The sequence below is a fragment of the Lissotriton helveticus genome, chromosome 12 (genome assembly GCF_964261635.1).
Source record: "Lissotriton helveticus chromosome 12, aLisHel1.1, whole genome shotgun sequence".
Taxonomy (NCBI): Eukaryota; Metazoa; Chordata; class Amphibia; order Caudata; family Salamandridae; genus Lissotriton; species Lissotriton helveticus.
Genome location: NC_136073.1, coordinates 533,618,656 through 533,642,120, shown reverse-complemented (window position 1 = coordinate 533,642,120; position 23,465 = coordinate 533,618,656). Strand labels below are relative to the sequence as shown.

The window sequence follows — 23,465 nt, the reverse complement described above, 5'->3', positions numbered from 1 at the left end:
TCCCTTTTTGGGCAAACAGTAAAGAAGTCCCAAACTGGGGACTTGAAGTGTCTGTGGGGCCTGGAGGAGGCGGCGATACTGGTGGTGGTGGTCATGCTGCTAATGCCAGATGAAGTGGAGGATCTGGATTGCCCAACTTTTGTACGTTGTGCACTTTCACCGCCACTAATTAAGGTCGAGGTGGATGGAGGTCCCTTCTTGTGAGAAAGAAATATGGAAGCGGTACGAGTTGGTGTACTTAACTCCAATGATTGTGGTGTTTCCACTGCCTCCTCGTCGACAACATCATCATCATCACGCTCAGCAGCTTTTCGGGCTAGGGTCAAAATGTCTGTTTGCTGCATGCCCGCTGGGGCTGCAGTGACCTTTATGATGACTGGGTCGTCGTTGTCAGAGTCTTCATCAGCAGCAGTATCCGCCACTTCTTGTTGAGCCTCATCATCACACTCCATAACTCTGAGACTTTGGACGAGCTTCCTTTTACGCTTAACTACCTTTGTCAGATCATGTGCCTCACTCTCAGACGGCAGTGGTGCTGGTTCCCAATTTTGATCCGTATCATCAGAAGGAGGTGTGCTTGAAGAAGATGTAGACACCACCCTTGATCTCTTCCTTGCTAGGGGTGTGGAAGACAATGAATGATCTTCAGGAGGAGTGTCTTCCTCAAATGATACCTCGCCTTGATTGTCGATTTCCTGATGTGCCCCTACTTCGGGAGGAACAACTATTGTGGGCACTTGTGACCCTCCATGCACCTCTGCTTGCGCATCTCCTTGCGCTGCCTCTCCTTCCACATGTACTTGGGCTTGTACTTGCACATGTGGTTTTTGTTGCGGCTGTGGTTGTTCAACACTCGTCAGATGAGTTACAACAACCTGTGTTGATTGAGGGACATTGCTGCTACTTTCCTGCGATGAGCCAACATCACTGGTCGATGGTGATTGAACAACTAGACTAAGTGCCTCTGCAGCACTGAAGGGCTTGGACTTAAGTTGGCGTGGTGGTGGTGGTGGCACTGAGCCCAATGGAGCGGGGGTGCTGCTCCCAGCTTGGTCCCCAGCAGATCCAGCTGCTGCTGCAGGCATACTTTTTTTTTTACTCCCAAAAAAAGGGGCGGCCGGCACACCAGTCTCCTTGGTAACTTGCTTCTTCTGCTCCTTACTGGCAACTTTCTTGCTAGAGGAGCTACGGGTAACTTTTTTTGGGGCCATCTTCTTCAGAACAGCAGGCAGCAGTTGCACGAGTTGCAGAGTTGTCTGTGTCCAGACGTGACGTCGCGTGACGTTATGCTGCACACACACACCGCTGCAGGACTTCTTCCTGGCACTGGTGGTTCTCTAGAGTCTTGTGCACCTAAAAGCAATGGAAGACAGAGGAACATCAGTTCAGTTATACACCCCAAAAAATGGAAAAACACAGAAAAATAAGCACAATCCCATGCCATCCATGATGTTTACATTCAAGACACCACACAGAAAGACTAGGCCCATGCAACACTGAGTCACTACCCCTGGGGATAATGGATGAAAAGTAGGCTAAATAAGTGCAGGCCTCAGACACTGCCTCTCTTCAAAATGGCCCCTTGCACCCCAAGCACATGTTGCCTGTACCAGCCAGCACTCAAGATGGCCACCACCACCACCCACATGGCCAGTCCACATCAACAGTACACCCCAAAAAACAGAAAAACACCCAAAAATCACCACAATCCAATGCCATCCAGGATGTTTACATTAAAGAGAGTGAGACCCCACAGGCACACTCAGTCCATGCACCACTACCCCTGGGCAAAAGGCCACACCAGCAGCCCCCAAAAAACGACAAAAAACACAAAAAACAGCACAATCCCAGCCCATCCATGGCCTCAATGGTGTTTAAATTCAAGAGGACACCCCACAGAAAGACTAGGCCCATGCAACACTCACCACCCCTGGGCAAAGGGCCCCACCAGCAGCCCCAAAAAACGACAAAAACCACAAAATTCAGCACAATCCTAGCCCATCCATGCCCTCAATGGTGTTTAAATTCAAGAATACACCCCACAGAAAGACTAGGCCCATGCAACACTCACTACCCCTGGGGATAATGGATGAAAAGTAGGCAAAATAAGTGCAGGCCTCAGACACTGCCTCTCTTCAAAATGGCCCCTTGCACCCCAAGCACATGTTGCCTGTACCAGCCAGCACTCAAGATGGCCACCACCACCACCCACATGGCCAGTCCACATCAACAGTACACCCCAAAAAAACAGAAAAACACCCAAAAATCACCACAATCCAATGCCATCCAGGATGTTTACATTAAAGAGAGTGAGACCCCAAAGGCACACTCAGTCCATGCACCACTACCCCTGGGCAAAAGGCCACACCAGCAGCCCCAAAAAAACGACAAAAAACACAAAAAACAGCACAATCCCAGCCCATCCATGGCCTCAATGGTGTTTAAATTCAAGAGGACACCCCACAGAAAGACTGGGCCCATGCAACACTCACCACCCCTGGGCAAAGGGCCCCACCAGCAGCCCCAAAAAACGACAAAAACCACAAAATTCAGCACAATCATAGCCCATCCATGCCCTCAATGGTGTTTAAATTCAAGAAGACACCCCACAGAAAGACTAGGCCCATGCAACACTCACTACCCCTGGGGATAATGGATGAAAAGTAGGCTAAATAAGTGCAGGCCTCAGACACTGCCTCTCTTCAAAATGGCCCCTTGCACCCCAAGCACATGTTGCCTGTACCAGCCAGCACTCAAGATGGCCACCACCACCACCCACATGGCCAGTCCACATCAACAGTACACCCCAAAAAAACAGACAAACACCCAAAAATCACCACAATCCAATGCCATCCAGGATGTTTACATTAAAGAGAGTGAGGCCACACCACAGGCACACTCAGTTCAAGCACCACTACCCCTGGGCAAAAGGCCACACCAGCAGCCCCAAAAAAACGACAAAAACACAAAAATCAGCACAATCCCAGCCCATCCATGGCCTCAATGGTGTTTACATTCAAGAAGACACCCCACAGAAAGACTAGGCCCATGCAACACTCACCACCCCTGGGCAAAGGGCCCCACCAGCAGCCCCACAAAAACGACAAAAACAACAAAAATCAGCACAATCCCAGCCCATCCATGGTCTCAATGGTGTTTAAATTCAACAAAACAGTTGTATCATGCACCCATAACCAACACTGGTCCTACTGGATACTGTGGCTAGGCTACCCACAATATATTGTATTTAATGTTCTGAAAAAGTTCCAAAATTGTAGTTGCAGCAACTGTAATGCCCCAAACAAACTTACTTGTGAAAGTTGATTTCTAATCCAAAAGTGATCCAAAGAAAGTAAAAAAGGCCTCAAATCCAAATATCCAGCAGCACCCACAAAAAGTAATCCTTCCAGGTCAAGGTTCAAATGAAAGTGACCAGCACATGAAGAAAGCACTGGGAGGAGCCTGCTGGACAGGAACAGGAAGTTGGAGACTGTGGGGCACTTCCTTCCCCCCCCCCCCCCAAAAATGGACTCCTTGCAAAAAAAAAGGCCATGCAAATGTCAACCTGAGGATTGATTCTGATAAAAATCATCATTTTCTGAAGGTTTATCCTGTTTGCTGGTGGATTTCTTGTGCAGAATTGCTAAATCTCTATTTCGCGAGTGCGAGATTGTTCCTTTCCCCCGCAACTACGTGTTCGCAATTGCGAACTCTCGCGAGGCGTGCTGTGCAAGGTGGCAAGCCGCCATTACGTATTCGCGGGCGCCAAACTCCCGCGGGATCCCGCAGCAAGATCCAAAATGGCGCAGCACTCGCAAAATATGATCGAGAAAAAACAACTCGGCAAACGCTGAATGACGGAAAGTGAACGCCGTGCACTACGCCGCACGCCGCAATATTGTATCACCAAGCAAAAAATCCGCCGCAAGCGAATTCACGGATTTTCGACAAATTCGCGAGAGTTCGCGGATTGCGAATTTGCCGAAAATCCGAAAAATCCGCGAGCGGAGTGGATTTTACGCCCATGCTTAATTAACATCTCCAGAGTACAATGATGTATGGTGGGTTTGCATGCTTATGACGCAGTTGAAAGATTTAGTGCCTCTAGGATGTAGTGGATTGTGGTGAAATAGTGTTTGTAGGTTCCAGTGCATTGTGGTAGAGTGGTGTTTTTTGGATGCAAGCACAGCTGGTTGTCGTTATTGAAATGTAGCGTGAAGTATCTACATCGTTTCCTCAGTACCTCGATCTGTTTGATGGGGTTTTAGCCCCCAAATAAAATGCAATATGGTGCTTTAGTGAGTTTTTGTCTTCTACAATGCAAAGTTGGTGAAATCTTTTACTTAGGATGCAGTGTGGTGTGCTGGGATACTGTCAAAAAGATGCAGTGCTTGTTGTCACTCAATGTTCCTACGATGTAGTTTGCCTCCTCTGGTGCATAGAGATCCTTTTGTAGGACATGCATCATTTGGACATTAATTGTTAAGATTCTTTTCAAGCATTAAAAAATGTCGCTCTGCTTTCCACTGAGTAAATTGCCCCATACCTTTTAACGGCGATACTTTTACGCGGATGGAAGAATAATGTAACAATTTCATTTAAACAACTTTTTTTTGTTAATGCATATTCAATAAACAGTTTTTGGGATGCAACATTTTGTAGTCATACATTCTATTCAGGAGAGCAGTTATAGCTGACTCATGTCCTAGTATACGTATATGGTAATTGAAAAAATATGATATGGGTAGTTTATTAATTCTGAACTTAACAAAGTGCGCTCATAAATAATTCCCAACCAAACTTCAAGCCTGCCACCGAAATCTCAAAGGTCCTAAAAACAGAGCCCATGTGTATTCAAGATTCAGCTCTCAATATTGACCTCGTTAACTTATGCAAACACAAGCATATTCTGTGAGCCTTCCCAAAACATTTTCAATTTAATTCAGTGTCATAGATTAAGAACAGAAACTAATATTAAATGTAACAGCATTTCCTTATCGGTACACATTCATATACAAATATAATTAACAGCCCACACATTTAAAAGAGCAAATCATGGATGTTTCTCACTGGAATACAAGAACATATTTCTTTACCTGCATCTCTACAAAAATACCTACAGCGGGTATTCCCACACACAGCCAGAATTCAAAATGTTGCTATGTCTGGTTGTTATTTCAGAGCTGGCTCACTTGATAAATCGTGTTGCAATAGAATATAGCCACAGCCTAGGTCGACAACTTGGGGTGCATTACATACAACAGGAATATATCCGTTATTAATGAAAGGGGCGTAGAAATACCTTAACCGGCATCAGCATCTTACTCCCATGGCTATCCAATCACACTCCCTAGAGAAAAGAGAACATAGAGAGGGGAAGCAGACGAGCAAAGGGACAGCGTAGAAAGGGAAAGGTGACAACAAAGAAAAGAACAACAAAGAAGACAAACTATAAAAGGCTTCTTCGTATTTGCTTGCAGTACCCAGGAAGAGTTGCAGAATGCAATCAATAAAGGAGAAAGCAACTACTCCCCAGCAGAACCGTGTATTGAGCTCGCCCCGCCGCCGCTATCGGTCCCCGTCCAGACCCCAGGAAACAGGAGTCGGACACGGCCCAAAAGAGAGGAATTGCTGGAGAGAGAAGATTCCCTTCTCGAAGCCATTACCAGAGGAGAGTGAGATAGGAGATAGACACTGAGGCCCATGTAGATACTATTCAGCACTCTCATTCAGACTGATTTCCAAAGTTGTTTATTTGTCCATAGATAAGAACCCTCATATGGCAGTCACGCCAGGCACAACTTACAAGTGAACTGCATTATTCAAATAATAGAATGTACCTATGTCATTCATGGAATGCGAGAATGTCCTAGCAGTTTCAGTCTTGCTGAAACTGGCTAGGTACAATATAACATATCTCCTTTCCTTGGTAATCTAATATGAATAACTGCGCACTTCAACTTAATTACTGCTACAAAGACATAACAAATTAAACACAAGTAATACAGCCAAAACAAAACATAGTGGTACTTGCAAGTCAACACAACCAAAACAAAGTGACAGGAACACATCAACACAAACACACATAAAGACTTTGTGAGACAAAGCAATCACAAAAATACATATGATAAAACAACTTCACATACATGCAACTCAACAATTTGTTATACTGAGCAACATTTAAAACCTCCTACCTACAAACATAATCGCCCAAATACACTGGAAGCATCCTCGTCCTCACTTCTCTATCACGGAGTATAATTGTAAACCCATCTCCTCTGTCCTGCACCTAACCCATTGTCATTAGTTGAGAGCTGATAACTTCTGGAAGACCTGTAAATTCATTGTCATTCGTGAGTAACTATGGAGAGTATGCACCCCGAACTTCATGCTCCTTCTTTGTGACGTCCCTTTGTGTTTGGTACAAAGCCACCCTTTGAAGTTTCCATAGTTGTCCATTGTCTAACTTGAACCTATTTACACCAATAGAGTTGACCCTATGCGGACCACAACATTTCGTCATCCCCTTACTAACTCAACCTGGCTTAACTTTGACCTAGTCCCTCACTTGAATTAACATTTTGTGTCCCTTATCTTTCAAGCAATTCAGTTTTTTTCCCTGAAATACTTTGAAGCATAGAACCAATTTGGTTCCTGATTGTCTGACTTGCATCATTTCAATGGGACTTTTTCCTGGACTGACATTCACAGTAGTGTGATAAGCCAAGTAACATGTCTTTAATGACATCCTACACCGCCATACCAACAGTACATGCTAATTGCATAGTTTCCTTCACCATTCTGTTGATCCTCTCACATAGTCCATTACCTTAGTGATTATAGTAGGATGTACATGCATGCTTTACTCCAAGAATTTAACAAAATTAGCCATTTCCTGTGAAATAAGTTGTGTGCCATTGTTTGTGAGTACTTCCCTCCTGAACACCTCTCTCAAAACATAAGTGGTCACACCTGTGGTGATATACTTCATGGAGACTATCTCCACCCACTATCACGTTGCATCCTCCAATACAGCAGTACATGTTTTGTGATCAGCAAAACAAGTGAGATGGCCAATGAAATCTAAACATACTTTCTCCCACACCTTTCCAGCTTCCGATACATGTTTGTTCACTTCTAATTTACCAATGCCAACTCCCAACCGTTTTTCAGACTCCTTGCAAATTTCAAATTTTTCCACCCATTCTTTCATTTGATGGTCCATTACTGGCCACCAAAACGTCTCTTCTACTCTCCTAATGGTCAATGTCTGCCCAATGTATCCCTCATGAGCCAATCTAATCAACTTAGATCTAATAGCTTCCAGGGACGCGAACCTTTCTCCCCTCATCAGCAACCACTCATCATAGACAGAAAATTCATCTATGATTTTAAGACATGATTTTGACACTTCCGGTAATGTATTCTACCTCCTCATCATGCCACCAATTTCTCAACAATCTTGAGAATTTCATCTCGCTCCATTGCGCTGATCCAGTCTTTTTATGATACAGAATTTCCTAATCCTTCAGTGGCACCATCTAAATCGGCCACTACTTCTTCAGTTCAGAGTGTTCAGCAGCTTTGTTGGTTAACATAGAGAGACAATCAGGCACTTTGTTTTTCCACCCTGGCACATATTCCACTCTACACAAATAATCCTGTAATTTGACTGCCAAATTTGCTAGTCTCTCTGAACATTTTTTTGTGCCTCCAGGTCCCAACACTTTAGCATCCATTAAAGAGCGTGAAGCAAAGGCCAAAGTTTTTTCCACCTTACCATGCATTTGTGCTATTACTGCTCCAGTGCCCGTCGCACTGGCATCCACTGTGACTATAGTCTTTAAACCAGATTGAAATGGTACTAAAACTTCTGCTTGTGCTAAATTGTCTTGAGAAGGCTGCTTGCTGTTGTTCACCCCTTATGAATCTGCACCCCCTCCGTAATAATGCTTTCAGTGGCTCTGTTTTGTGAGCAAAGACTTACACAAATTTGGAGTAATACCCCACTAGGCCCATAAAGGACCTCAGCTTATCGCTGTCACTGGGGACCTTGGCTTTCACAATGGCACTCACCAGGAAGACCCTGTGACACAGGCAGCTTTTGGAAAGAGGAACTGCACTAGAAAAGAGGAGCAGAGAAAGAACGTGAAAAGCAGAAAGAAATACCAGAGAAAGAAGCAAGCCATTATACCAAAAATTGTCCGATATTTCTAGGCCCAAAAAGATTTGGTTTCTCTTGAAGGTGGCATCAAGTCTACCAGCTTCAGAACTGAAGCTGCTGCACAAACTGTTGAAGGACGAAAGACTGAAATACGTAGTGATGCTACAGTAAAGGAGGAAGCTCCCAAGTCTATAGAAGGTTACATTGGATTAAAGAGTGAGGAAGATTCAAAAGAGAAGTGTCTAGAAGACCACATAAATCAGATATCAGCATGTGTTGCTCTGACTTTGATTGATCCAGCTGAAAGTGTTGATGAGAACCAATGGTTTTTGAGACAAACATCTGAAAATTTGAATGCCTTTTTCAAGTTTTATCCCTGTCAACCAGATGGTCTACATTGGAATGCTAAAAAATGATATCAGCAAAAAAATGGAAAAACACGGGAGTGGTGACTTATTCACACAAACACAAACTTTTTTCTGTGTGGAATATCTAGCTTTCAGCAAACAGATAGAATTGCTTTCATTGATGACTGTTCTGACAAAATGCATATGTATCAAAGAATCGTTGAGTGTGAAGACAGCATCCTTAATTGCACTACTTTGGAATCCTTCATGATGCGATCAAGAAACGTAGATATGTGTAGCCATCTTTTTAAAAAGCACACAACTGCAAAACAAAAGGAAGTCAAGCGAAAATGTGCTATTTTAGAAAAAGTAGTTAAAGCAATAAAACTGGAAAAAGAGGTCTGAGCTATCGAGCAACTACAGAAGCTACCCACACATTATAAGATGAAAAATTGGGTCATGGACATTTTTGGGAACTTATTCAATATCTTAAAAAAATATCTTTTAAAAATTGATCCATTATTGAAAAAAGCCATCTTGAGGATGTCAATCAAAAGAGTAAAAAACATCATGAGGTTGCAAAGAGTGGTTAAGGACATGGCAATCTGGTTACCCTGATATCAAAATCAACTGTGAACTCTTCCATAGATATTATTTACTAATTACTAAAAGAGGGTAATGTCAGGGATGTCGAAATGTTCTCAATACAGCTGGATAGAACACAGGACATAAATGTTGTAGACCAGTCCTCTATTATGATCAGATCAGAAGTGGTTGCTTGGGGACTCCCACATTCCACCCACGAAACTCCCTTTTGACACAAATTAATGCAAAGTAGTGCGAAGTACAATTGAATATAACACTTGTTAGAGATTATGTATGTTTAAATTATGTTTTTACGGTATTTCATATTAAGGAAATACTGCATGCCATGTTAACTGTTAAAAATGTCAAAATGCCCACAATCATAATGTTGTGCATTGTTGCACTTTAAATAAGATGCTTTATTTTAGCACTGTTTACAAAACTCAGAAAATAAAAATAATAATTTTTTGCACATTGTGTTGTACATTTTTTCCTCTAAACCTTTTCAACAGTTGTTTGAAGTTATGTGCATTTTAAATCTCCTTTTTATACTATTTTATATTAAGAATACATCTCATATATTTAAATTCGTGTTTCGTGTGCAACATCTCATTTTTTGGTGCTCTCTGTAGGAGTGTCAGTGAGTTATGACTGGGTATCCCGGTGCACCATAAAGTCATAATTTACTATGCTTTGAAAGTTAATAAAATTAAATATGTAATAAAAAATGTGTTGAAAAAATGCATTGTTTTGTTCTTTCTGTCTTTAAAACCCCCTAGAAGTGGTCATGCTAACTCAATACGTTTGCTCCCTACACACCATATGGGGGTTGGTCTGACTTATACTTTGTGTTCTCTGATTTACTACTCTTGTGTCTTTTTTTGGTGTTTTATGTAGGAATGTCTATGGGTAAATATGACTGGGTAACCTGGTCCTCTTTAAGGTGATCATTTACAATTTACTTTGCTTTGAAAGTTAATATTATTAAATATATAATAAAAATGTGTTGTAAAATGCACCATTTTGGTCTTTGTTTTTCCTAAATTTTCTTGGGGGAGAACACCTCCAAGCCCCCCAAGCAGTGATCAGGCTCTCTTGCTACGGGAACTGCTTCGACAAAATTTGCTGGGATGCTTTCAGTTCCCAGTACGGCCCTGTTTGCAATCTCAGGATCCAAAGTATAACAGGCAGCGTGGCCTGACTCAGTTGCGCACACTTCACTAAGTGTATACCACACTTAAATTTCAACCAATATACTTCAGTATTGTAATTGTGTTTATTTGTGTTGTGTCACACAATCTTTGCATTTTTTATCATAATTTTACAATGTTATGTTGTTACATCTCTTATATCATAACAATTAACTGTTCATGTGAACATCACTGCTTTACAATTTTCAATTTCCAAAAAACAACAATATATACATGTACAATTTTACACTCTTAATTTTCATTCAGTGTTGGCGCCCAATTCATTTTGGAACTGATTATAGTTCCTTCTTGAGGGGCTCATCTGTGAACAAAACATATAATGCATGTTATCAGTGCTCATGATAGGTTAAAATAGTCGTTTTACATAACAGTATGTATATGACTTTGTTTTCCATAATTCAAAGTATATACCCATGCGCAGTTGTTACCATGCGAAAACCCATGTTTGTGTTTGTTTATCTGCAAGTTACCCTACCTTACTATGTATTAAGCAGTCTGCATCATCCAGTGTACTCATAAAGTGAACTCTAAGTAACAAAGGAATACCGTAAGTACTCAACTGCTCCCTCGCTTATCGAATAATCTTTGATGCTATATTAAAGTTACTGAGATTTCTTACCTCAGTGTGCTTGATTTTAAGTCACGGACAGCTGCAACAAACATAAATATTTCACTTCAGTTACACTTCACAGACCAGAAATGCCGTTTATAATACCAGTGAGGTCCGCTGTCACGCTTACCTCCTGCTTAAACCCCTAGTCTGTCATCTAAAAGAAGGATCGAGAATCAAAACTGATCGAAAAAATAGTTAGCCCGTGTGCCCTGTTACTCAGCGCTGAATCTAATAATGAAGATTTTTTGGTGTTAAAATCAATCCGGGATCGTACCTGTAGTGCCAGTAATCCGAGGCGCAACTTCAAAATTTCCGCGATAGTTCCGTGATTGCCACGGTGGTCTCGCGAGACTAATATTGTTTAGAGCCAAAGTGATCGAAAACGGACTCTCGGGTCCCGAACCTTAATCCGCAGCCGCCATTTGTAAACGTGAAAAAACTCACTTAAATACAAATAAGAATAATAACCCTTGAATGTTTTATACTAAAATACAAATGATGGACCTAAGAGCTACTGTGTTGAAAAAACGTGCGACGTTGATGACTAATAGGGTAACCATATGCAAACGAGTAAGTTGTCACATACATTAAGATGCTCTAATAATTGCACAGAATGTCCAGCAAACAGAAAACGGTACTCTGCTTATAGAGCCCTGGTGAACCGATTTACCGCGTGATGGTGACAAGTATGATATTAACCATGCGCAACCGAATATATCCCTGAGTTCACTACTGTATAAATGAATACACTCTAGTCCGGCGAATTGACTATCAAAGACAAATATTTATGTATGATGCATCCTTATCACTAGTGGTGGACTACTATAACAGATTTTTATAGTGGCTGTATGTGTATGTAATGTGTGGAGTGCAAACCCTATTAGTCATCAACGTGGCACGGTTTTTCAACACAGTAGCTCTTAGGTGCATCATTTGTTTTTTAGTATAAAACATTTGAGGGTTAAAATTATTATTTGTATTTAAGTGAGTTTTTTCACGTTTACAAATGGCGGCCACGGATTAAGGTTCGGGACCTGAGAGTCCGTTTTTGATCACTTTGGCTCTAAACAATATTAGTCTCGCGTCTGAGACCACCGTGGTAATCACGGAACTATTGCGGACATTTTGAAGTTGCGCCTCGGATTACTGGCACTACAGGTACGATCCCGGATTGATTTTAACACCGAAAAATCTTCATTATTAGATTCAGCGCTGAGTAACAGAGCACACGGGCTAACTATTTTTTCGATCGGTTTTGTTTCTCGATCCTTCTTTTAGATGACAGACTGGGGGTTTAAGCAAGAGGTAAGCGTGACAGCGGACCGCACTGGTATTATAAACGGCATTTCCGGTCTGTGAAGTGTAACTGAAGTGAAACATTTATGTTTGTTGCAGCTGTCGGTGACTTAAAATCAAGCACACTGAGGTAAGAAATCTCAGTAACTTTAATACAGCATCAAAGATTATTCGATAAGCGAGGGAGGAGTTGAGTACTTACGTTATTCCTTTGTTACTTAGAGTTCACTTTATGAGTACACTGGATGATGCAGACTGCTTAATACAGAGTAAGGTATGGTAACATACAGATAAACAAACACAAACATGGGATTAAACAACCACAAAAGCTGTTTGCTGCTTATGTTGGAAAATAAAGATTGAAAACACAAGAAAAGACATCATCTTCGCTTGTTTTATTAACTAGAAATTGTACTTAAAACGATTGTGTGGTGCACCTTTGTGGTTGTTTAATGGTATTAAGTTCCTTAGGGAATAGGCACAGTAACGGTGGGTGCCATACAGTGTGCACACAAATCCCTACTGTAATTTAAGGGATAGTTACATTTGTTCAGGGGGGATAGGAGATCAGGTGCTGCTAGTAGAAAGGGGCCATCGTTCCAAGTTTCTCTTTATAAAACACAAACATGGGTTTTCGCATGGTAACAACTGCACATGGGTATATACTTTGAATTATGGAAAACAAAGTCATATACATACTGTTATGTAAAACAACTATTTGAACCTATCATGAGCACTGATAGCATGTATTATATGTTTTGTTCACAGATGAGCCCCTGAAGAAGGAACTATAATCAGTTCCGAAATGCATTGGGCGCCAACACTGAATGAAAATTAAGAGTGTAAAATTGTACATGTATATATTGTTGTTTTTGGGAAATTGAAAATTGTAAAGCAGTGATGTTCACATGAACAGGTAATTGTTGTGATATAAGAGATGTAACAACATAACATTGTAAAATTATGATAAAAAATACAAAGATTGTGTGACACATCACAAATAAACACAATTACAATACTGAAGTATATTGGTTGAAATTTAAGTGTGGTATACACTTAGTGAAGTGTACGCAACTGAGTCAGGCCACGTTGCCTGTTATAATTTGGATTTATTAGCTACAGGAGTTGACAGCTCTTGCATGTTGCAGCACCCCCTCTAAATTTGGATTACATTTTAACATTAATAGAAGTGCTCCCCCCACTCATACTTAGATTATGCAATCTCAGGATGGCATCTATATACACATCTTACACCTCCTCAATTATTGTTGAAAGATACTAAAAAGCATGTTGACCTACTTTGCCTAATGAGACTTACAATAATGCCTTCTTTCGTGTTTCTGAAACTCTGCAGCTATCAAGGTCACCCAAGTCATTCTTAAAACACTCAATCCAATCTTCCCATTCTATAGGTGGGTCGCCTGGTGTCCTTAAGAGTGGTGGAAGTGTTATTATGGCATTAGTTATATTCGTTTTCAAAATTATGTTAATATTCTTTTATTGTCTTAAATGTTCTTCTTAGTTTGCCTGTATTTCCTTTTTGTTTCTCCAGGTGGCAGCCCCATTTATAACCAATCAAGCGAGAATGCTGAGTGAGGACATTGAGTGAATATTGATCCTTAAAATTATTCAATCGTGGGGGGCGTGGCTAGGCAGGCGAGCATGGCGAACGCAAGTCACTTCAGCTCCGCCAGCCTGAGACAAAATTCGACTGAATCTGTGACTGTTGGCTGCCTGGATCCCACAAATCGGCCCTGCAGGTGAACTGAAAACAGAGGTGTGAGCATTGTGTCCCCGTGGGAATCAACGGCTGCGGTTGAGTGCCTGGAGCGCTGGCCAAATCAGCCATCTGAAGAGGGCCGTGAGGCGTGCGCATACCGAGGGATGTTGACTGTGGCCCGCGGCTGGTGCTGCAGTGGAAGACGATTGGGCCAAGGAGAAGCTGCCGCAGGTCCGCGACCCCGGTGTCCCCCCAGGACGATCGCAGTCTACGATTGCAGAGTGGGAGGAGCCTCACGGAGAAGCGGCAGTGACGATCCCGCAGTGGGGCCAGGATCGTGGCGGGGTCTACATCTACTGGTGAGTGCGATTCGCTGACCGGAACCTGGGCTCGACACATAGCTGTGTACGTCACGCTTGCCGTAAAAACGGGAGAGGTGGCTCACTATGTCCCAGGGGACTGAGCTGATTTACAAGAAAGCAAGGAGCTTACCCTGGATTTCTATTGCTGAACAGCCACTGCTTGGAATTTTCAGAAAATGAACTATGTGCAATTCACTGTGATTTTGTGTTTTTAAAAAAGAATGTATTTCCTCTTTATATAAAATGGATCTTTTAATTAAGTTTTTTTTTAATGTATGAGTGTTTTTTATAATGTTAATTGTATTAGCTGAAAAAACTTTCCGCCTTTTATACAAATGAAAAATAAACATGTACTAGCACTACTTTTCAGTTTGGACAGAGATTGATAATAGCAGGGGGAAGATTTTCTGACTCTGAATGAGTGTGTGTATCAGAATCAGCAGTGAGTGTAGAACAGCAGTGGCTGTTCAGCAATAGAAATCCAGGGTAAGCTCCTTGCTTTCAAGTCACGCTTGCACCAGGCGACTCTAACCATTGGCCCTGGGGTGGGTCCTCACCCTCCCAGGGCGCCGAGGTGTCTTAATTAGAGAGGCGGAATCGCAGAGGCCGGGACGGAGCCGGAAGCAGACCGGCGAATGCGCCCTGACATTTGATGCAGACCGCCTGGCACCCGAGTTCATCACCCAACCTCATTGTCTGTTGGGGGGCGGCCAGCACAATAGAAAATAGTAGACCCTGCCACACTGGATCCAAGTAGCCTATAGAGTGCCACTATGAAGAAAATGGCTGCGTGGCCCTGCTTGGGATCGGAATAGAGGCCAAGCACGACATGGTCACATACGATAGATCACCGCCTAGCTTGATCATTACAGAGCTATCATCATTGTCCCATACAAGGACACCATTAACTAGGAGCAAACTGCAGTGGTACTGGAGGTACCCAATAGGGGATTGAGCACTACCCTGTGCTCACAGAGGCAGCCACACTAGCATTGGGTGTGGCTTGTGAGGCGAAGGGGGGGACCCATAGCACACTATTAACTACACAACAGGATCAAATAATCGGTGCACCCGGGGGTGCCCCACCCTACCAGCGCACCATGATTAAAGACAAAATGTCAGGAGGGGCCGCCAAACAGAGTACCATGGATAAGTACACTGGAGCCAGGACTAAAACCATGGAACTTGAAGGGGGCTCCAACACTACACCAGACAACACTGTGCTACTGTCAGCAATCACTCAGACGAGAGTAACACTAGAGGCTCAAATAAGCGTGGTTGGCTCGGAGGTGTCGCTGTTGCACCAAGACCTAAGGGAGGCTGTCAAACGCCTCACGAAGGCGAAGATGAGGGTTTCAGGAGTGGAAGATGCAGTCTCTACATTGCAGATGAATGTCTCCTCTCTGGAGAAACTCACCAAAGGCCTCCCAACGCGTGTAGATTATGCCGAGGGGCGGGCACCAGGAAACAACCTAAGCCTAGTGGGCTTTGCTGAAAACTGCAAAGGCAAAGACACCCAAAAATTAATATCGGAGTGGTTGGCCTCATGGATGCTGAGGTATGCCTTCTACACCTGTTTCTTTGTGGAATGCGCACACAGGGCCCTGTGACAGCCCTCATCCCCTCTGGCATGTCCACGGTATATAATTGCTCTGCATCCTTAATTATCATGACTGTGACTCAATCTTCGAACATGCCAGGTTAAAAGGAGACCTATTTAATGACTCTCAGAGAATCATGATACTCTCAGACTACACGAGACTGGTCCGACAGCAGTGGCAGTCTTTCCAAGAAGTCATGGCTCAGCTGCGGGAGCTCAAAATTCTATACTCGATTCAGTTCCCTGCTCGATTGCAAGTTGTCTATAACTCACTTACTCTGTTCTTTGACACCCTGGAGGCTGTATTTAATTGGACAGAAAACAAGTATGAACCAAACCCCACACGCCTCCCCATCGTGACTGAGACTCTTCACCCAGCGAATTGCATAGCTGGCGTGCGCAGCCAAAGGGCAAAAGATGACACTGCTCCAGGTCCACATGGAGATCCAAGAGACAAGATGACGAAAACGAAGTCATGCCTGCGTCGGGAGCTCTAATGTAGCATAAATTAACAGGAATCATGGCCAATGGGAACTGAACGGAACAGTATCTATTGTGATCAAGGCAGCAACTGTAAGTTATTTTTGGGATGCAACATCCGAACATGCACCCTCTCTTTTAAAGTATGCCATTATGGCTTATGTGTGTTCACGGATCCATTGGAGGAATTCTCAGTCAAACCCCCATTGGGGTCAATGTGGTGTTTCATCCGCGACAGATGCTTCAAATTTTCTGAGGTACTGGGGTGGGGAGTGGGGGCGAGTTGGATTATGGGTTAGTTTTTTATTCCTTGAAAACAAGGAGAGGGGCTCTACAAATCCAGAGGGACAGAACTCCTATATATTTTTCGGTGTTTTTGCTCTATTAAATACACACAAGAGTGCTTACATACTCTGATTAAAGTGTTTAGTCCAAATTTTAGGTAGTAGTAAGTAAACATCAGATGTTTAGTGGTATGCTTGATGAGCAAATGACTAAGTGTGGAAAAAGAGTCCCAGAGGGAAAATTCTGGTTTTAACTTTCTAGTTTCTTATTCCTACCCAATGCTTAGACACTGTAGCAATAGATAGATACCTTACTGTGTGTTTACATCCTCATAATTGTTTAACACATGTCAATGCCGTCGCCAACGACTGAAGCCCCATAGGGCAATTATGTACCATGAATTGGAACGTCAGGGGCCAATTTGATGAAGTTAAATGGGGTGCAGTGCTCCGCCCAGCAAAGCGGTTTAAAGCCGACATAGTAATGCTCCAAGAGACGCATCTTATGGGCTCCAAGACACCCTGTTTGGCCCGCTTTGACTATAGTCAGGTCTTTTATGCGGGATTTGCTCGGGGCTCCAGGGAAGTGGCTCTGTTGATACATCACCAAATCCCGTTTGTATATATGTACATGTCAATGTACCCTAAGCCCTACTCTTTTCAATCTCTATGTCTCCCCAGTGGCCTCCATTGCTGTAGGTCATGGGCTGCAAATTGTGTCCTACGCCGATGACACGCAGCTGGTTATCTCCCTCTCGCGTGCTCCCGACCTTGCTATGGACAGCTTCAGAACCTGCATGCAAGAACTGGCAACCTGGATGTCCACCAATTGCCTCAAACTTAACGGCAGCAAGACCGAGGTGCTCGTGGTGGGGAAGAGTCCATCTGTTTGGTCGTCGGCGTGGTGGCCACCATGCCTAGGAGAAGCCCCAACGCCCCGTCAGGAAGTCAAAAACCTAGGCATCTGGCTCGACGCGGACCTTTCCTTTGGACCCCAGATAGACCGGGTGGCGGGTGTCTGTTTCAGCGTTTTGAAAAGCCTGCGGAAGGTCCTTGTTCTCTTGCCTACGTCCGCACGCAGAACGCTGGTGCACGCACTCGTCACATCACGGTTGGACACGGAAACCTACTGTATCTGGGAGCAACCTGCAAGGCAACTAACCGCCTTCAGGTGTTACTGAATGCTGCAGCCCGCCTTATCCTCAATCTCCCCAAAAGATCTAACTCCAAATCTGCCCTTCAGACCCTCCACTGGCTGCCAGTAAGAAGCAGAATTGCATTCAAAGCCCTATGCACCTGCCATCGCATTCTTGCTGGAAAGGCGCCAGCCCCACTCCACAACCTTATCACCAGGTATGCACCATCACGCGCCCTGCGCTCCTCACACGGAGGCCTGTTAAAAGTCCCTAGGGTAAGCAGGACTCGCATGGGAGGGAGGTCCTTTCGCTACTTGGTGTCGAAAAGTTGGAATTACTTACCTCTCAACCTTCGCTTGGACCCCTCAGAATCGAGTTTTCGAAAGAAACTTAAAACGCACCTTTTTCAAGGATAATTAGGCCCCCCCCTTCATCTGTCTCTGAGCCCCAGTTCCAGCGCGGGGACACGCTTTCTGCGTAACCATGCGCTTTACAAATATCCCTAATAATAATAATAATGGAGGCACACATGGGAGGTGAATTATTGTCCCGGGGACTATCTATGGAGAACATATAGTAATAGGCAGCATTTATGCCCCCACCACTGTCTCAAACATTCATAGAATACCTAATGGATATATGGGTACATCTTCTGGAATGCCTTGCAATTATGGATGGTAACTGGAATGATGTAATGCATATTTCTGTTGATAGGGGCTCCCATCTGGGGCCACAGAGAGGTCAAAAGGGTCCAGACTGCTCTCCCTTGTAAAAATGGTGGGATGGGCTGACACATGAAGGATAATCCACCCACGCAACACATGCTATACATATTACTCCTCCGTACATAAGATCTTCTCTCGGCTCGATTATTTATTCATCCCAGGGAAGCCTATCCAGGGACTAGCTGAGGGGTCAATCCTGCCCTGTGGGCTACCTGATCTCTCCATAATCATGACACCACGTTTAATTGGCCCACACCGACGCCCATTTAGATGGAGACTATCCCCATTGCACCTGCGCAATCAGAAATACATGGACCACATGCACAAAGCAATGGCAGAATACTTTGCCCTTAATATTGACACTGCCTCCTCTTGAAGATAATGTGGGAAACCATGAAACCCACAATAAGTGGGGTAGACATTTGCTACACTGCAGCAGAGAGGAAGTTCTGGACACGTGAAATCTTACACATAGAAGCCCAAATAAAAATAACGATCGTCGAAAGACGCTACCAAAATGGTGAAGTCACACCGCTCGCATAAATCTACGGCTTACCCAAAAACAGTGACAGAGCGAATTAATGCAGGAGGCCAAACGAACCGGGCTGGAATATATCAGTTGGGGGATAGATCCAGCAAATTATTGTATCGATTATGTTAGCAGACCATGATGTCCACTTTCCTTCCCCTCATATGGGATATATCGAGAGTGACCCTTACAGATCCAACAGAAATCGCTAGTAGATTTGCACACTTCTTTGGGGACCTCTATCGACCCAGAGATGTTATTCATATGTCACTGATCGAGTTTCCTGGATGATAAACCACCGCGTACCATCCCTGAAGATGTACGGGAATCTTTAGATACCCCCATCAGTCGTGAAGAAGTAATGACAGCTGTGTCCAAGTTGCGTGCTGGCCGTGCTCCCTGTCCCAACGGCTATCCAAGTGAGTTTTACAAAGCGTTCATATCCCAGATGGGCTCTCATCTTCTCAATGTTATTCAGGAGGCGGCCAAACCGACACGTCTGCCATCAGACTGATGGCATGCAGAAATAGTGGTAGTTCCCTAGCCGGGTAGACCTCCTGAACAACACTCCTCCTATCGCCCAATATCTCTCTTAAACACCGAAGCGAAAATCCTCGACAGAAATGTTGGGAATTGGCTAATACCATATTTATAAGACATTGTCTATCTATATCAAGCGGGCTTTATGCCTCATCGCTCTACCCGTCACAACATTCAGAACGCCCACACTGCAATTGCAGCAGTGCATCACCTTAATAGCCCAGAAACTCTACTACTGGCAGATATGGACAAAGCCTTTGACTCTATTAGCTGGACCTATCTATTTGCACTCCTACCACGTTATAATTTTGGCCCAGAGTTTATAGCATATGTCAAACTCTTATATACAGACCTGACCGCTACGATTCGAATTGCAAACTGTGTTTCGGCCCCCTTCCCAATCAGACAGGGAACGCGACAGGGATGTCCTCTGTCTCCTCTCCTTTTTTGTGTTGGCCATTGAGCCACTGGCCATATGGGTCCGGAAAGACATGTTGGTTCGGGGTTTTGAATGGATGGCGGACATATCAGATTGTATAGCATTGTATGCTGACGATATACTATTATTTCTCACAGATCCATATAAAACAGGCCCTAGAATACTGCAGATTATGCCGATCTTCTTGTAAATTTAAGGATTATATCTGAACCCCCGAAGTCCACTATTTGGCCCTTGGGGGGTGCAACAACTGGGCTGATAATCTCAAACTGGCAACGGACGGACTGTTGTATCTAGAGATGTTCCTGTCCGAGAACCCCCAAACTTCATGGGACCGGAATCTGGGTGGTGTTACCGAAAAGGTACGATGCATCATGATTCTTTGGGTGGGACTTCCCTTGTCTCTATACTGGAGATCCCCCATTTTCAAGATGGTTTCCCTTCCGCAACTGCTCTATCACCTACAGAACCACCTACACCCCATCCCACCCACTTGGTTTAAATATATCAATGCCATGCTGGGGCAATTCCTTTGGGGGGGAGGTGCATCCCGGGTAGCGCTTCACAACTGTTTTTAATCAATGTACTGTGGTGGTATCGCAGCAGCGATATGCAGACCTACTATGCAGCATCGCACCTTGAGGTAATAAATGATTGGTGCCATGTGCCCTGTGATGATCCGGCATATGCAACAGAACGCTGGATAATGAATGACCTGACTCTTACAACCTATACCTATGACAAATCGAACCTCTGCTCTTTGTTATCTGTTACCAGAGCAGTGGTTTTCCCCTTGCGGCAGTCTCTTCGACGAGTGGGATGGTGGGGGCGTCTTACTAGCGAAACCCCACTATGACATAATCAATTCCTCCCGCAATTGGTTGGACTCCAGGGTTTTCGTGGATGGGATAACAAAGGAATCTCTACACTCAGCAATATTATGCAAGGCACAGTCCTCAAATTGTTTCAGGGCCTAAAGGATTAATTCTCCATGCATAATTCCCAGTTCTACAAATATTTACAACTACGCCATGCTATCATGCCACACATTGATAAACTTGAGTCACTCCCAGAATTTAATCCGTTAGAGGGAAAGCTCCCCATGGGAGACCTAGGTGAGCACAAGATATCCAAAATATATAAATCTCTCATAACCCAAATTTGTCACAACACTCGAGACAAGTTGGCAAGTAGACATTGGCCCCCTGGACACAGACAGACGACTAGATCGAGGACCTGGAGTCTCCCTGGCGTGCAGCTTATCCTCCCGACTGTGACTCATTCAGTTTAAATATTTACACAGGGCATACTATACATGGCATAGGCTATGGAAAGCGAGCTTGATTGACTCCCCCATATGCCTACGATGTCAGAATGAAGAAGGCTCTTTCATACCCACAGTTTGGACATGCATGGCACTGGATAGTTTCTGGTCTGGTGTATTGATATGTCTAGACGAAGTACTTGAATGGGAACTGCCTAGATCCCCTAGACTCACACTACTAAACATAACACACACAATCGGTGGCAACAAATATAAAAGACATCTCCTTTGGCTCCCATGTGCCAAGTGAGACATTTGCTAGATCTTGGAAATCGGAAACACCCCTTACTAGTAGGGCCTGGTAAAATGGAATGGACTTATGTATTGGATTGGAGATACCAGTTTTCCAGGCTCGAGGTTGCCTACATAAACATCAAAAAAGTGGAAAAGATGGGCAGATTACCGGGGGCTGGTTTTACTGAGGCAGGCACCGATGACGGATACTATTGACTCTAAGATTCAGTCATATGATGCACAGAAGTGATGTATACGCAGAGACAAGACTCTTGAATTTTGGATCATATCTAACTAGAGTATATGTAAAAGTTATATGCTAACGCATTGGGGTTGTTTTGTTGTAAAATTGTATTATTAAAAAGCATATGATATGATAATGCCTGTATGTACCCGGAAGGAATGATTCAGTACTGAAAATATACTAATAAACTCTGTTTTGAAAGAAAAAATTATTCAATCTTGTTGTTCAAGACAACCAACATGCAGTGTACTGTTCCAGCCAATCGGTAATAGCGAGACAGGTATTGCCGGAATTGAGTATTGCCAGTACTGTAAAGCACATTCAAAGCAAAAGCTGGAAGACAGCGTTTGAGGCTGCCACGCTCAAGGTGCACACGTTAGTTCTCACAGCTGCGAGTCAACTGCCTTACGATGCCATTCCACGTGGAGGCATATGCAATAAGGTGATGTCACACTGCATGCGCTGGAACGGTGAAGCTGCTAACTTGATTATGATGCTTTGAGCAATGTGTGTTACCCACTTGCGCTCAGATGGAGCCTCGCGCTCCTTTAGAAATGTATCCATCCATCTCCTCAGTTTGCTCGAGGGCATTACTTTGTGCAATGACTTGAATGATAATCCCAGATACACTTAAATAAGTTGGACTGCGGACTTTACATGAATTCTCTTCTTGCCTCCTAACACACGCACTGCCAGAGCATATGTGACTAATTTGTGGAAGACTGCTTTTCTGGCTCAGGGAGGGGTGAAAAAGTTTAATTGCAGACAACTTCACGTTCATGGCCGATAGGTCTAAGGTGAGGTGAATTCAGACTCCTGTTTCTCGCTGCAGGCTCACCAACAAAGTCTTTGGGATGACTTTACGTGGCTCCAATGACGCTGTGGGTTCTGTTTTTGGTTAATCTATCTCTGTAATCTTGCTGATGCCTGGCAAGATCGTCGCCAAAATTGCTGTTCAAAGTATTCAGTACTCTGTAGCAGGATGATCTTCAAAGTTTAGTAGGCCAGAATTGAGAACCCCAAACTGCAGTTATGTCAGGCACAGCTTACAAGTGAACTGCCTTATTCAAATCATAGACTGTACCTATGTCATCCATAGAATGTGAGTATGTCACATTAGCTTCATCCTGGCTGAAGCTGGCTAAATACAATATAACAGGGAGGAAAAAAGAGACAGAAAATCGCAAAAGCATAGAAACAGGAAACTAATATCTAGATTCAATCACATAGAACAAACTGGGATGGAGCTAATTCATCTCACAAACAGAGCTTGTAGTTTCTTTTTCTATGTTTTTTTGTTTTAATTCTGTTATTTCTCCAGATGTTTAATTGCCTTTTTTCTGTATGAACATTTCAGAGAGCCTCAGTGTTTATTTCAGTTTCTATATGTCATGACTCACTGCTATGACATAGCAACAGTTGATAACAAAACTGGCTACCCACTGTTGTGATGTCATAAAGGCCTATCTAGCCAGGATGAATGAGCTCTCAGAGAGCCTGTATGCAGGGCTGCATATCTGTTTTGAAAGCAGAAGCCCAGCTTTAAGAGGGGGGGGGAAGTAAGGCAGGGATGGTGGAGGGGGTTGGTTAAGGGAGCCAAGTGAGTTATTTTTTAGGTCTCGTCTACGCAGC

General features: G+C 43.6%; 1 long non-coding RNA gene across 1 annotated transcript in view; it reads left to right on the top strand.

Annotated features, from left to right (window-relative positions):
• Window positions 1–23,465, top strand: part of LOC144798892 (uncharacterized) — an 877,268-nt gene that overhangs the window by 610,119 nt on the left and 243,684 nt on the right. The window lies entirely within an intron of this gene.